Here is a 16,766-nt window from a genome sequence, read left to right on the forward strand (position 1 = left end):
AACCTTTGACATTCCAAGAGATGATCTTCATTGGAGACAAGGAGAACACCTAGTTCTCCTTTTCAATCTTGTAATAACAGTGAAGCTATTGTCTAATGTTGTTTGGATGCCGACAACAATTTTTGTTCTAATCTTGGAACCCTTTGGTCTAGCTCGCACCTTGGGTGTTTTAACAAATTGGAGTTTTAATAGATAGAGTTTGCAATATTGATAGAGGCTGAACTTTCAAATTATCCTAATTGTGTAGATCTGGAAATTGAGATTCTTGTGGTAACGAAACCATAGACTTTTGCACAAGCTGATAGAGGTTAGCCTCTAATCCCAAGGAATCTTTTTCCATTAGATGTACACTAACTGTGCTAGGGTCCTGAGGAAATTGGTTAAAAACTATCTTAGAGTCGAATGCCTGATTAGGGATCAATTTATTCCAAAATTGAAATTCTCGAAGAAGGGTGTCAATTATAGGTGAAATATAATCTCTAGCTTGCAAACCTTCTTCTTTTGCAATATCAAAAATAATAGAGGTGGTAATTTTAGATAAAATTTTATCACAAATAAAATTCAATATTATAGGAGAAGGATGGAAAGAGAGGCTCTAGATAGGCCGCCCTAGCAATGAAACTAAGAATCTTCTATTATGAAAAGTGATCAAATGGAGTGACTTCGGAGATACACAATGTTGATAGTCTATCTGAGGGAGTAACTTGGAGCTCAGATCTATAAAGGAATCCCTTGGAGATGAAGGGTCAAACTTTAGCCAAAAAAAATTACTAGTGAAATACGCATGCTAGAAAAAAGCCATAATCCAAAGAAATTGTTGAAGAAAAACCAAGAATGAATTTGGCATATGCCTATTCACTGCATGCAAATTGTAGGAACTATTTGTTGTATCATCTTGGTCCCCTGACTTGGAAAGAGTTGTATTGTCCTCAGAAATGTCACAGTCCATGAAGGAAATTTTTTGAGAGAAAATGTTGGGATCTGAACAATAATCGGGACAAACTTGTAAACCATCCTTTTGACCAGAATGACACATAAAATTGAATTGACCAAGTTTATCTTGAAATTTATGAATCACAGAGGAATCATGCACCATAACTGATTGCATCCATTTTCCCCATTTGGATATGCGAGCAACAGTTTTAGGAAATGGTTTGTGCATGTTACTCAATAAACAAACCCTAACTTCGAATTGGGGACACTCATATGGAATCAAATCATGTTTCAAAAAAATACCCAACTTGTTGGCTATAATTTCCACAATCTTAGGATCATGATACTCCAATGGCAGAGAAGGAAAAGAAATCCAATGAGGAAAGAATTTGATATTAATATTTTGTGGATTAAAATTTGTGATCCACAACATGGTATATAAACCCACTCCTTGACAAAACCACCCTTTCTACTTATTAACAACATCTCTTTCATCTTTGGAATTAAAAACAACATTAAAGAAATTGGAGTCTGAATCATGATAAAAAATATCTTTAAGTCTAGACCAAATCTTGAAAGCCCAATTCTTGATATCCATAAAAGATAAAGAAGCCATAGAAAACTTACCTATGAGAGCTAACTGTTGAAGGGTAGAGACCGAGCTTTGCAACATGTGATTAGAAAAAGTAACATTCAGCTGTTGTTGAGATGGATTCAAAGGACCTTGATCCACATGATTTTGGGATTTCACTTGATATTGTCTTGCAGCTTTAGATCGGATGCAAGGTGTGGAAGACCTTGATCTATCTTACCATGAACTTTTTTCCTCCAGATCTTTTTTGGCATGAAGGTGGCTCTAACAGTATTCAAGTCTAGCTTCTCTTGATTCAGATTGTGCTGCATAGGTAAACCATGACGAGCACCTTCAAATTTATCAAATGCAGTTATTTTTGGAAGATCCGTCACTTTTGACTTCTCTAATCAAATTTATGTTTCCTATTTTTATCTAAAATGAATCTCCAGGATGAACCATTCATTGAAGGATTAGAATGAGAGATATTTTCCCACCCAAAACATTTTGGTGGTTGAGGCTATTGTATACGGTGAGAAGATTCACCCTTTTCAAAATAAGGTGAGATGTCATGGTTTACTTGTTCGGAACCTTTAGATCCCTATTGCAACCTTCAATCATGAAAATGAGGGTTAAGGAAAAATGGTTTGGCAGGTTGAACAATTGCTGTCCCTTTGAAAATAGACTTATCAGTGGTATTAGAATTTATATCTCTGAAAGGATATTTCTCAAATGGAAAGGAGTTTGACATGGAACCAATTGGTTGTACCACTGGTGTAGAAGAAAAAATCTATCTAAAATTGTGGTCATGATCCCCAGCTGGGTGGACAATAGGGGTAGATGAGAATATGGAAGAAAAATCATGAAAGATATGATCAGAGGCAGAATGATTATCTGTTCTTGTTGCATGTTGCCATTAGATTTTCCCTCACACCTATGTTGAAGCTGATCCAGGCTACCCAATTTTCCCTCATGCCGAAGGCGCTATGTTGAATAGGCAATTCACTATATTTAAATTGATCCAAACCCAGAGGCTTTTGATGATGAACCATAATGCCATGGAAATCCCCCTCATTCCCATGGAATTTCTGCTCGTGGCCCTTGCCCTTGCCATTGAAACCCTTACGCTTGCCCTCAAAGCCCTTCCCTGTGCACTCCATAATTAGCTCAATGCCTACTAGAGAGTATGATTTCTATTATTTCTTTAAGCTGATTGCTTTCTATTTGTGCAACTCTTCTACCATGCAAACACATTTTTTTAATATCATATTAGTAGCTGTTTTCAACACTAAAGTAGCATAGTTGTGGAAGTTCTATCATTCTGCAGTAAACTAATAGATGTTTCTTTCCAAATTATGAATGTCTGTTATGTGAAACAATCAAATTCTCTTTTTATTTGTTTACTGTAATGGAATTTGTGGTATGATCAACAACTCTTCCAAAAATAAAAGATAAAAATAAATAAATTGGTAAACTCATTATTTAAAAATTTATATATATAGAATGGTTTTAATAGATGAAGCTCATTCCTTCATTTAAATGGTTAGTGGAAATGAATAGATTCTTGATATGTGAATTAGAAAAAGAAAATATTATATAAAATGTTGATAAATAAAAATGATAGATTTATTTACCATGATATTGTTTTTGATTAGATAAACAAGTTTTACAGGGAACCTAAAACCCAACAGTTAAAACAAAAAAAGGCTTATAATAAGCGTGAAAGCCCAACCAAAAAATTTTAAGTTCATAGGTTGATAATAAGCATTAAGCCTAGCCAAAGGAAAGAGTTCTAAGAAAAGACTAGGAAAAAAAACAAGCAAAGCCATGGCCTAAAGCCAGAACAAAAAGCCAAAAGACAATGATAAACAAAAGAACAGGCAAGAGTTATTCCTCATTCTTTCGCTCCAGATCATGCATAACCTAAGCTTCCTCAAAGGCTAGTTGATTCTCCTCCATTTCCATCTGTTGCACCCTTTGATTCCCCTAGTCCTAATCAGGAATGAAGTTGTCCTTTGTAGAGTCATCCTCTGTTCTAGCCTCATAGCTGTCTTTTCCATCCTCATCTTCGTGAATTTCTCTGTCTTTGATCCAGCCCATGAGAGAGATGATGTTGTTGTTAATGGAGCTTAAAAAGGAGAACATCTGATTCGCAAGGTTGTGATTGTAGTTTTCTAGGTTGTGTATCCTTTTTTTCTGCTAGACTGAGCCTGTCAGCTGAATCCATCCTCCTGTTGGCATCCATCTATTTCCTTGTTGCGTCAATATGTTTCACTTGATCTGTAACCTCCTCAAGCTCATGGAAAAGCCATTTGATTGATCTAAAATTGTCAATCATACTGTTGCGAGCATTATTTAAGAGGTTCATCCCTATCTCCCTGGCTCTATCCGAAATAGCCACAATCGTCGGATCAATTAGTTCTTCCAGCCGCTGCTCTTCTTGATTGTCCACGAGGATTTGGGGATTCATGGCCTCCCTAAAGATGCCCATCTTGGAAGTCTTGACATTGAATTTGATCCACGCTTTCCTCCTATGATTGGTCTGCACTTCCCCTTCCACATACCTAACTTTCTCCTCTCTTTGCTCCTCAGGATGGAGATGGATAGGAGAAAGGGGCAGCACAAACACCTCCTCAAATTAAGAGTGCACTTCCTCCAAACTCTCCCTCTTGCATTTTTTCCTTCCACAAGTTCCTCCTTTATTTCCTCCTACGTCTCCTTAACCACCTCCTCAAACTCTGGTTCCTCCTCATCATCGCTATCTCCCTCCTTAGCCTTCTTAGTAGGCTTCTGCCTGAGATCCCTAGGGTTTTTTCTGCTTGGGGTTATGGGGGAGGGGGATTTTTTAGCATGGTAAGTCGCTACTTTCCTTGAAGAAGAGATCCCACCTTTCTCAAAGCTAAGGCTCTGAATTTCATCTGAGTCAGAGGAGTAGCTGGAACTTCCAGACTCCACATTCTCTTTCTCAGGGGGGACGATGCTTATAGTCTGAGCTTTGAAGTGCTCGTGGATAAGCAGCAGTAATCCCTCGTGCAGAGCCGAGTTTGCAATGGGCTTCTTTTTGAAGCTGTCCACCGCCTTGCTCATTGAGGTTAACAGATAAAAAGGGAAGGAAATTTTGGCTTTCTTCTGGAAATGATTCAAAATGACAAAGTGGTGGGTTCGGGCTCTATCAAACCTAGGGTCCAATGTAATGTACTCAATAATAGCTTTCAGAACATACCTCCACCGCTTCTTCATGGAGTCAGGGACATAATAGGTGTCAATCTTTTTCAACGCCTTCAATTCCTTTTCACTCTCCACAAAGTCCCTAACCACATTGGTAGAGAGCTTCTTATCCCTAAAGAATTTAAAACCCTCGATAGGGATTTTAGTGACAGTCGCAATCAATTCCTCCATAATTTGAAAGTAGATACCATTCTCCTTAACCTTGCAATCCCATTAGGACCCCACCATACTTTTGGTCACCTCCTGATCGAAACCATGTAGCTTCATGATATACTTGGTAACCCCACCCTCTTCAAGCTTTTCCCACACTTTCGGCCTACTTCTCCATTTCTCAAAGTACCCCACCGGCTCCTTTCTACATCTCTCGCCCACCATTTTTGCACACTGCACACCCACTTTACTCATGTGCTCTTCATTCTGTGACTAAAATGGACCACCGAGAGTAAGCAAAGAATAGAGAAAAATAATCCTGTTGTTGCCCCTAAAATGATTGCGATAAACAACCCACAAATCATGGCGATTAATCAATAAAGGATTATTGCATTTACTATTTCCCATGCTTCTATTATGAAAAGTACCCTTATTTCTTAACCCTTTCATATTCATAATTAAAACTTGATTTCCTCCATACTTCCTTGGATTTTATCCAAGTCGGTTAGACTTTTAACATTCACCAGCAAACAAGTTGTGGGAAGCCAAGTCATTTTTTGGTCTGTGCCGACCCCTATATTCGCAAACTTGTTGGAAACCGAGTTTGCTTCCCAAAAAGTATCACTGACGTGGAAATTTAGCAAGGGTCTCTCTAGTCTCATCAATAAGATTTGCAATCGTCCAAGATGGATATGAATTGCCATTGATGCACTTTATAATGTTATTCGAGTCCCCTTCAAGCCATAAATTGGTGACTCCTATTTCAAAACCCAGTTTTACAACATTGCACGCTGCGTTGGCTTTCGCAAAATGATTTGTTTGGAAACCCAACAGGAGAGCAAAAGCCACAATACTGTCTCCATTTTCATTCCTTACCACACCTCCACTACCCGAGGATCCAGGGTTGCCCTTGGAGGCTCCGTCGAAGTTGGCTTTATGCCAACCTTTAGGGGGGAGGAGCCACTTGGCTTCCTGTCTTTTCCTCACTTTGTCTTTTACCTTCTCCTTTTTCCTACCTCCTATCTCAAAAACTCCCCCCTTCCTCATGGAAAAATTATCCTTTATGTTACTGAAGATATTCCTTCCAACAACTAAAGTTGGCTCCTCCCTATGTTTGAAAATTTGATTATTTCTCTCCTTCCATATGCTCCAACAAAAATGGGGCAGGAGCCAGGAGCTAATTTCCTGCAAGGCAGACTCATTGAATATGTTGTGCCATTGACAGAAAAAGTCTAGAAGGTTGGAAGGAAAGCACCAGCTGTGGCCAAGGTCCTGGGTGAGGAAGCCCCAAACTGTCCTAGAGTAAGAGCATAGAATGAACAAATCGTTACCTGTCTCTAACTCTTCTTTGCACAAAACACATCTGCTAGGCATGATATAACCTCTTTTAATGAGATTTTCCTGGGTGAGAGTTTTGTCTTGAAGAGCCAACCAAAAAAACATGTTGATTTTTGGCATTAGGCCTGGGAGCTAGGCCCTCGACCAAGGGGGAGACTCTTTTAAGCTCCATAAAGCAGAGTACCCAGAGGCAACCAAATAGAGCCCATTGGCATTATCCCTCCAAACCAGTTCATCCTTATTGTTGCTGAGGGATAAGGAATTAAGCATGATCATGATTGGTTTGAGGTCCTCTGAGATAATGGAAAGGTCCTTCCATCCCTGTTCAGTCTTGTAATTGCTGACTTTGTGCCCAAAAAGGTTGATGCAATCATTAGCCCATACTCCATAGCTGGGGTTATTTATGAGGGGGCCTTAAGAAAGCTAGCAGTCAGACTAGAACAAAATATTCTCCCCATTATCCAGCTTTCAAGAGACTTTAGAATTAGCAAAGTCCATGTCTTTTAAGAAACCATTCCAAACAACTGAGCCTCTTGGGATATCCTCACTGAATAGAGTGAACTAAATAGAGGGCCTTTTTATATACTTATTTACCATAGTGTCTCTCCATTCCCCTGTGCTACTAAAGATGCGCCAGATTTTCTTTGCCAGGAGGGCCTTATTGATGTGAGTGAGCTTCTTGATTCCCAGACCTCCATTCTTCTTAGGGAGGCAAACTTTGTCCTAAGCAACAAGGGGGTACCTTTTATTCCTTTCAGTTCCTGTCCATAAAAAATCCCTTTGGATTTTCTCCATCCTCTTGGCGTATTTCACCGGTATGGTGAAAAGGCTCAGGGCATATATTGGGAAGTTTTGGAGGATGGATTTAACTAGTTGACATTTTCTAGCTTGGCTAAGAATGGCTCCTTTCCAATTTACCATGATATTGTTGGAAAGCGTCATTTTTAGAGTAAAATTTGTACTATTTTGAGATATTAGATAGTAAAGAGAGAGTTACCTTCATTTTATTATTTTGTTAATGGTGATAAATTTAAATCATTTCTTTATGTAAAAATAAAGTTAAATGTAAATTATTTTCTTTATTTTATTAAATTATTTATTTTGGTGAAATCTAATGGTGAAGTTAATTAGAATTACAAATATAAATCTCATAACTATAATTTAATTGTTGTGGGTAGTGAGAGTTTCATATTTTTCTTTGATTATTGTTTTATTGGAAAATAAATTATAAAGTAATGTTGACCATGAATAGTGTGAAGTAATTTTAATTTAAATTGAATTAGAATTGACTTCCAATATTTCTATTTAAGGCAAAGTGTCATGTGTGTTCCTATGACCTTGACTTCATGTCCATGAGTTACTATGTTAGCATATATCTAATGATTTTCCTGTAAGGTAGTAATATGGGAGGGGTGTTGAATGTGGAGTAATAGGGAAGGGTAGAATTGGAAGTGATGAACATTTCATTCTATCTACCAGTTTTAAATTCTGGGTTTAAGTGCTTTGGCCAAAGCCACATTGTGCATCTGTGATTATGTTTGGTTATTGTTTCATCTTCCTACCACATCCATGATTATGTTTTACATGTTAGGCATGTGTGCTATTGTAAGTAGTTTCACGGCTGCACTAGATCCATCCGATCCTATTGTTTTGGGTTGCTAGGCTTCTCAAGCAGGGTTGGGAAGCTCTTCGTGTCATGATGAGCCCCAGGGGATCTAACCACTCCGTGGTTGGGTGGTAAAAGTGATTAGGCCACACTCTCATCTTGAGACGCAAATGGACTCATCATCAAGGGCTATGAGACTGCGACTTCTTGATGGACTCATTCGAGGGCACTATTGTGTATTATTTTTATCTTAATGTAAATTCTCCATGATGCATTTCAATTTTATGTAATTATAATTTATTATGATGTTGGAAGTGTTCGACAAGGATGTTGATATCATTGTACATGAATAAGTATTAAAGTTTTATGACACATGATGGTTTAAAATTACTTGATAAATATGGGTGAAATTCATAAATATTCATTCTTTTGTGAAATTAATTTTTTGTTGACTAGTCAAATGCCTATTTGACCTTGAATTTCTTTGACCTTTCCAAGCTTTACTGAAATGGATGATGTGGAGTGTCTAGTAGGATTCTAGTCCTTACAGTAACAGAAGGGAAATGATGAACAAACATGTTGGCAGGGGCCACACTACCGAGACTGGCTAAACAACCAAATATTAGAACTAACGTATTAGCCAGTTCTGTTACTTCTGTAATAAAACATTACAAACATTTGACCTCAAACATTATCTATTTTAAATTTATGTTCATCCTGATTACAAGTGAATGCATGTGTCAGAATAAAGAGATTGCACAATAAATATTTATAAGAAGAGGACTTTTTAAAAAAATTGAAAATATAAAACATATGATGTTTTGTTTTTTAAACAGTGAAATTATATTTTTAAACTTTTCAATTTATGTTACAATAATTAATTTACATAAAAAATTCTATTATTAGTATTTTCTATAATAATTTAATGATGGATCACATCTGAAATGTTGATGTTAAAAATTACACACACAATCAAATCCAGAAAGATAATTAGTCAAAAATGGTTTATGGAAACCTGATAAAATTCAATGAAATAGATGTATTTCTAATTTAATTTTATAATAAAAAATATTAAATTTAGAATGAAGTTTAATGTAAAACAAATCGAATAAAGAATAAATCTTTAATATAATAATTATAATTTCTTTTTCCTCTTTTCTTTTTATGTAAGTATTATATTTTTAAAAAAAATAGATGACAAATTTTTAACTTTATAATTTTTCTAAATTTTTTTTCTTTGTTTTAATTGGTTGGTTCAATCAAACTCTTATGAATGTTGGTATATAATTTTTATTTTTTTAAATCCTCTCTTAGCATAATAGTTATAGATATTTTAAACTATTTTAAAGTTATAATTTTAATGAACTAAAATATAATATTTTATAAAAAAATCAACATAATATTTAAATAAAACTATATGATTTATTTAGATATTAATAAATAAATTTAATCCAAATGATCACTATTTAATTTAATTATCAATAATCTATTAAACTTATTTAAATTATTATTACTATAAAAATATGAATTTTGGTTATTTTAAATAACTATAATTTTTTTAATATTATTATTTCTACTTATAACTAATGTAAACTAATGTAAGTAGCTAGGCACCATGTTAGTGCTAAAACTATATTGAAGAAAAAAATTAAAATTATTATTTTTACTATATACTGCTAAAGGCAAGTACTTAGCCACTTTGTGGCAGTTGTTTCTATTATACATCTTTTGTTTTGTTTCATTCTGATGGAGTGTGTTTCAAAACATTAATGTTATAAAACACTCACTCCAATCTAGAAATCTCCATTATAATTATGATGGATTGTGGAAATTTGATATCTTGAAATATAAATTTGTTCTCTAGTTAAGAATTTAAAATTTAAAACTTTAATTTATAAATTTAATAACAAAGTAATTGTATGTAAAGTTTAAGTACATTTTTACAATTTAATGAAAATAGGGTTTTTATCTCAATAACCTACTTGTCTCTATATTAGACTTTATATTTCAATAATAGCATTCTAATAACAAATATATTATTTCTGGTATGGTCTTGTGAAAAGTAATAGAACTTGACTGGATATGGGTAGAGGATGTCTTGATAAGGATTGTGGCTAGTAGGTATGGAGGGTTTTTTAATTCTATGTTTATGACAAATGGAATAAATGGTATATAATGTTAGGTACCTTAGTAATTATGACATGTAAATTTGACTCTTACATTTTATTTTAAAAAAATAAAATCTTATATTTAAATATATTCAAAATAATACATTATTATATAAAGAATTAATTTTAATATTGTTAAATTATGTATATGTATGTGTGTGTATATATGAAGTAATTCTTTAGATTTAATAATCATTCTTTATTAAAAGGGATATATTAAGATTATTTTTAATTTAATATTTTTATTATAAATTTTTTGTTTTCATATATTACAAACATAATTCTTTTAATAAAAATATTGTAAATAAAGAAACATTTTGGATTCAAAATATATTTTATTACTTTATGAATTGTAAAACATACAATTACCGATATTAAATACCAATTTTTAAATTTTGATATTTTTTTTTGTTATCATTTACAATATATTTTAAAAATAATATAATTCATATTTTAAGCTTATGTGTGCTACAAAGTCAATATAAAAATTTGAAAGCATTAGTGACAAACCTTAATTTATTTGACCAATTCCATCATACTTGAAGAAAATGTGGAGGCTATGTGAGCTTTTAAAGGGCAACTCGATAGATTTATAGGGCATTGGCTAAATAGCTAAATATTTGCACTGACATATTAGCCAACATCATTACTTCTATTAGCTCTTTGTTTGTAACAAAATGTTCCTACTTCTAACATTATGTACATTTCATATATATATTTGACAATGGATAATCTCTAGATAGAATGCACCAAAGACAAAAAAAAAAAGTTAAACATGACTCTTTTTTAGATTCACAAAAATAGAGCTAAATTTTCTCAAAATTTTTGTTGTTTTCGATCACAAAATATAAAGATCATGAAGATCAAATGCTCAAAATTTCAAAAAAAATCATTGTATTTTTATTTTTTTTTGAAATTTAGTCAATGGTGCAATTTGTAGGGAGGATAGCCACATCCTTTATATTCATCCCATAGCTATACAAATGAACATATCCTCTGTGCCAGAGTAAATAGATTATCTAGGGCCTATTAATTAACATTCGTTATAGTGCAACATATTTGCACCGATAACCTTTACCATTCACATGGGCATGAACAATATGAGTGCCTTTATGTAAGGTATGTAAGTACTACATAGTTAGGTCAATAATTACTAACAAATTACTCATCCCCAATTAAAACATATACATATGTGTGTGTGTGTGTGGAAGAGTATATCTTTTTCAAACTCGGAGTTTAAATAGAAAATTAAAACTTATATTAATCATTTACAATATCTTTTCCAAACTTTCTTTATATGTTTTTCTTGTTAGTTTGCTAGATTATTATTTAATAGCAATGTATTTGTAAAATAATATTTATTTTCATTAATAGAGTAATAAATTATTATTTTTTGAATCCTCTATAAAAATGGAAATTAGAATAGATTTTAAAAATATGAAGCATGCAATTTTTTTGAATAAAAACAAGCAACAAAGTAGACACTCCCGACCTTCCAAGAAACTGGCATTTTTGGTGACTAGTCCAAACCCTAGTTCTCACACGCTTTGTAAACATCTAGTGCCTCAACCATGATCATCACCACAAGGCCATAACAAAGAAGTAGATAAGTTTGGGAGTCACTGCATCGATGCTCCTTCCTTCAATCTTACTCATTCTATAGATTTACAGTTTGTGGTGAAGACATCGAATCCCTTTTCAGCCCTAATTGGGCATAGTGAATTCAAGCATCCTATTACACCATAGGAAAATTACAATCATCAAATTAGTAATAAAAAGTCAGGTGCTACCATTCAAGAGATATAAGCGAAATCTACTTTAAGAGGTTAGGGTTTTGGCCAGTGGCAAAATTCAATGAGAACAATAGAGTTAGAGCCAAATTGAAAATGAATTAGGCCACTATACTCTAGGTCTCATCGGATCATAATAAGGCAAGTAAGGTTCTGTTAATTCCTCAAATGATTAAAAGAGATGATTTCCCCAAATCAGGCAACACCTCTACCTAGAAAGGCTTTTTCCCTAATATCATTTGCTCTACTGCAAGCTTAAACAAACAAATTCTTTTCTTTAATCATACTAAATATGCAGCCCAACAGATAGGATTTCTATCTGAACTCGATTAGATTTCCCTCAATATTCATGAAGCAAATCTTCAAAAGATAGAAAATTCAAATCCCAAATCACCACATAACCCTTCTAATACATATACCCCACCCACCCCCCCACCCCCCCATCATAGGAATGGTATCCTCAAGTTTCCTATACATTCCTCTAGTCAACCCCACACAGCTCCTCGCCACTTTAATAATAAAAATAAAGAACAAATGCTGATTATCAGCAATCAAGACCATGAAGATTTCTGGTAAGAATGTTAGAATGTCAGTGTATTTTCATTTTGGAATGGACCAAAACAAGAGATGATCAATCTCATTAACCAGTTAAAGGAATTATGTAAAAACCAGGTAAGTGTATCTCACCATTCTGATAGATTGATATATATACATTGCAGTGATGAGTATGTTAAAAAAGATTTCCTCTTTGTCTCTAATTGTTATTTTAAAGGTTATGCTATTAAATTCTTTGAATGGATTCCATATTGTAAGGAAGAACAATTAAACTTCCCTATGCCAACCTGGATTTCCATTCAATCCCTCCCTCCTAAACTTATGCATGTAGAGATTCTTAGGAAAATTGGCTTTTCAATTGGTAATTTGATAGGAATAGATGCTTCTTGTAAATATTGCAATACTGTTAAATTTTTGATCAACTTTGAAAATCAAAATCCAAAACTCAAATCTATTAAGTTAATATCAAACAACTCTATCTATAAATTGAACTATTATAGATTTGAAGGAAAAATCTCTTAAATAATTAGATTAAATAATGAGAGAAAGATCACATTTAAAACTTTTCAACCTACTTCAGATCTTAAAGATACCTTCCCTATGATGAACATAAGAAACAAAAATGAAAATGAGGGGAAGATCATAAATGAGATAGCTCTTTTGGAGCCTATTCAGGTTACAACTAGAAAAGTAGTTTCAAAATTGGAGGATGGTGAAATTAGAATAGAAAAACAACATCTCCAACTACAACTACAGGGATTAGAAACATTTTCATACATATCTCCAAGGAATACCAGAAGAGAGAAATAGAGACACTAGTAAAAGAAATTATTCAATTATTAAATTTGAAAGAGTGTAAAGGCACTAGCCTACAAATGAATTTAGGTCTTACTTGTGAAGATCAAAGCTACAAAGAAATCAATAGAAGAGAAGAAGGAATGACAGAATATAATATGTCTAATATAAGGATGCTAAGGACAATCAAGAGTAGCAGAAAACTAAACAAGAAACAAAAGAAAACACAGAAAGCCAAGAATATAAAAGCAACAAGTGGGAAGGAAAAACTATCAAAAAAGGGATTCAACTCTCAAGACAAAAAGCTCTTGGTTAACATCAATAGCACTCTTGAAGAAATAGAAAACAAATGTCTTTTCTCTAATGAATCTCCAGAGTGAAGAAATGCTAAATGCATAAAAGAAATAATGGAAACTCCATTGCAAAAGATGGAAGACCCTGTGAAGGAGATCATAGACTCCAAAAAAGAGGTAACAAATCTATTCACCAAATTTTGGCAAACACCAACCACAACACAAGAATCACCTATTTATAACATCAATGAGCACAATGTAAGGGAGAAGGATCAAAGTAAGATAAAAGGAATTATAACACAAGATTTTCACGATTTTTTGAATAATGATTCATCAAAGAATGAATTTCTAGAAATGGTAATTTTAGATGAGGCAAAGAAAGAGAATTTGGAACTATTAACTGATGAATTGATCCAAGTTTTTGACTTCAACAATATTGATAAAAGCAATGACTCACATAAAGAGGAATTAATACAATGAGTTCTAAAAATACGCTGAGATAATTACACCTTTGAATATTTTAGAAGAGATATTTTAATCATTGAGGATGAAGATAAGAGAAGTAAAGCTTTATAGACAATCAAATCTAGAACAATAACAGGTCAAGGAGATGGTACTGATTTGGGCAGAACATGGAGTATAACAGATTTAGCAGATAAGATACATATAGATAATCAAATAAGCCTCACAAAATATATAATGAAAGAATTAGAAAACAAATAAAAAGTAGAGAAAGAAGGAAAACAATCTGAAAGTTCTTTAAATGCATAGGAGAACATAAAGAAATTGGGTATTCTAATGAATCAAGAAGGGATAAATACCCCTAAGTATGGCAGATTGAACGCTAAAAGAGGAAGGAAGTCTCTTAAAGAACTCAAAGAAGTAGATGGGTAGGGAAAGGAACAAAAGAATATTAGTCAAAAGGGAAAGAAGCTTCCAAAGGCAACATGAAGATCACTATTGAGAATGCTAGGGTCTCAAATTGTCATGCCCTAAATTACAAGGCAAAACACAACCACAATTTTTTTAATTTTTTTTTTTTTAAGGTGAACTAAAGTAATGTGTATTGATTTTTACTTGTTTGAATGTTCTATCAAACTGGCTAGGTAATGTTATTGTATCAAAATTCACATCCTATCTTCGAAGTGAGTCATTACTTATGTGATTATGAAACACAACTTCTGTGTCGGTGTGGTTATGATGATTCCATAGTTGTTTCTGTGAAGATGTTTTATAATTAGGTATTTAAACTATTTATCCTTAATTATTTTTCCAAATTTGATGATGTGTTATGATTTACCTATTCTTTCTTATTATCAAGAAACATGCCATTTAATAAAAATAAATAAGGTAATATGAAGATTTGATTAAGAAATTTGACTCATAGCTTATTCCTCCAATTAATAAATTGATGTGTTCTAACTAAAAAACATTACTTAATTACCAATTACTTAACCATTACTAATGCATATGCCTATCACTCCACTAATACCTATATATAAGATAGTTACTTTATAATTACTAAATATATCCTATAGTTTGAAGTCTATTCACTACAAACCAAATAAGCTATGTTTGGTCTAAAACACTCAATGGCTACCAATTGCCTTTATCCTATTACCTACTATCAATAGGTCTTACCACCCTAACATTCTATTAATCCTATATACTAAGAGCTTTCCTAATTATCTTAATAACCCCAGATTAATATCATGCATTCCCTAATCATCATACTAATTCCATTTACTAACATACCTTATTAATTTAACTGTCACCTATTTTTAACTAAATGCCTAGTTCCAAATTTTTTTTTCTAACATTATACTATATATTATATCTACATCACACAAGCCATACCCCTAGGTACCTACTGCTAACAACCTTATTACAAGGCATCTAGGTGAGTAACTCCTACATCATTGCCTTCATCACTTCATATGATGTACTACATATAGGTATACCATTTTCCTTATAAAACTTCTTAATGGTTGTACATGTTCTATAGTATAATAATAAATCAAATTTTACTTGTCAATCAAAATTTACAATTATGATGATAAATAGAATAAGTGGTTAAATTTATAAGCTAGAATGTTAACGATCACTACAACATATCACCTATAATTATTAAACCATTAATCCACTATTCCTAACTAATTTGAATGTATATGTACATTCATATACTTGATTTCTTCATTACTAATTGTTCACTTAAGTAATATACTAAGAAATTGTTTAACTGTGTAAATCAAAATATAAGAAGCCTAACTCCTTAAAAGAATTTCCCAACCAACCTCCACTATACAAAATGGAATAAGGTTATTCTATACCAATTATTTAAATGGATTGTTATAACTTGTCTTAGGATCAATATAATTGTGTTGTCCTAAACAATATCAATATTTAAATCTTAAAAGAAGGAATTGTTATCTTAATGGTCTTTATTATTAATTAATTAATTTATCAATTTTATTTTAATTAATTTAATTAATTAATTAATTAATTATTCTTTTAAATTTACTAATTTAAATATAATTAATTATTAAATAAAAATTAACATATATTCCTAAATATTTTGTTTTTAATAACATACATTATTAGTTAGGAATCCCCTAGTCATAACTCTAAATTGCTAAAAATCCATGATATCAACAAATTCCTATGTTCTATATTAACCCATCCTAACTTATTTATTTAAAACCTCTACTTCCTTCCCAAGCAAAAATTCCCTAGGACCTGAACCTACGTACTCCCCTTTCCACATTTTTCAAAGTGGGATGTCAAAAGTCACATCCTTCTAAAAACACCTAGGGAATAATGAAAACAAGTTTGCAGCATGTTCCCCAATGCAAATTGACTTAAGGTAATTTAAAACAACTAGGACCATTTCCCAAGTTTTCCTACTTCTTCCTAGGTGTGGTTTAATGGGTGTAGCTCAATTCTTACACCAATTCACATCTCTTAAGGGTAGGTGCCTAGTGAGAGTGGATGTCCTATGTCAGACATGGGAAGTCAACATTATTATCTTTTCTTAAGCCAAGGGGTGATAGACCATGGCCACCTAGTGGGGTCAACAATGGTCTTCCTCCATAGCAAGTTTTTTTTTGTGTTCTTAAAACATTGTGTCATTCCTTCTTAAAAGGTGACGCCTAGGTATTTAGTGATAAGACTTTCACTTTAGGACTTGACACCATCTTAACACATGACCCTCTTTTTAATGAAAATTTTGGTTTTGTTTATTTTCTTTGTTTTATATTGTTTCCTTTGGTATTTAAATTTTGCATATGTAAGGGGATGCTTTCAAGGATTTGACATATCCCATTATGTTTTAATTATATA

General features: G+C 32.8%; 1 pseudogene; it reads right to left on the reverse strand.

Annotated features, from left to right (window-relative positions):
* LOC149530497 (GDSL esterase/lipase At3g43550-like) overlaps positions 1-2,664 on the reverse strand; it is a 42,718-nt pseudogene extending 40,054 nt beyond the window's left edge.
* Positions 2,665-16,766: the final 14,102 nt, after the last annotated feature.

The sequence above is a fragment of the Cupressus sempervirens genome, chromosome 11, assembly GCF_028749045.1.
Source record: "Cupressus sempervirens isolate cs-2001-9-10 chromosome 11, ASM2874904v1, whole genome shotgun sequence".
Lineage (NCBI taxonomy): Eukaryota > Viridiplantae > Streptophyta > Pinopsida > Cupressales > Cupressaceae > Cupressus > Cupressus sempervirens.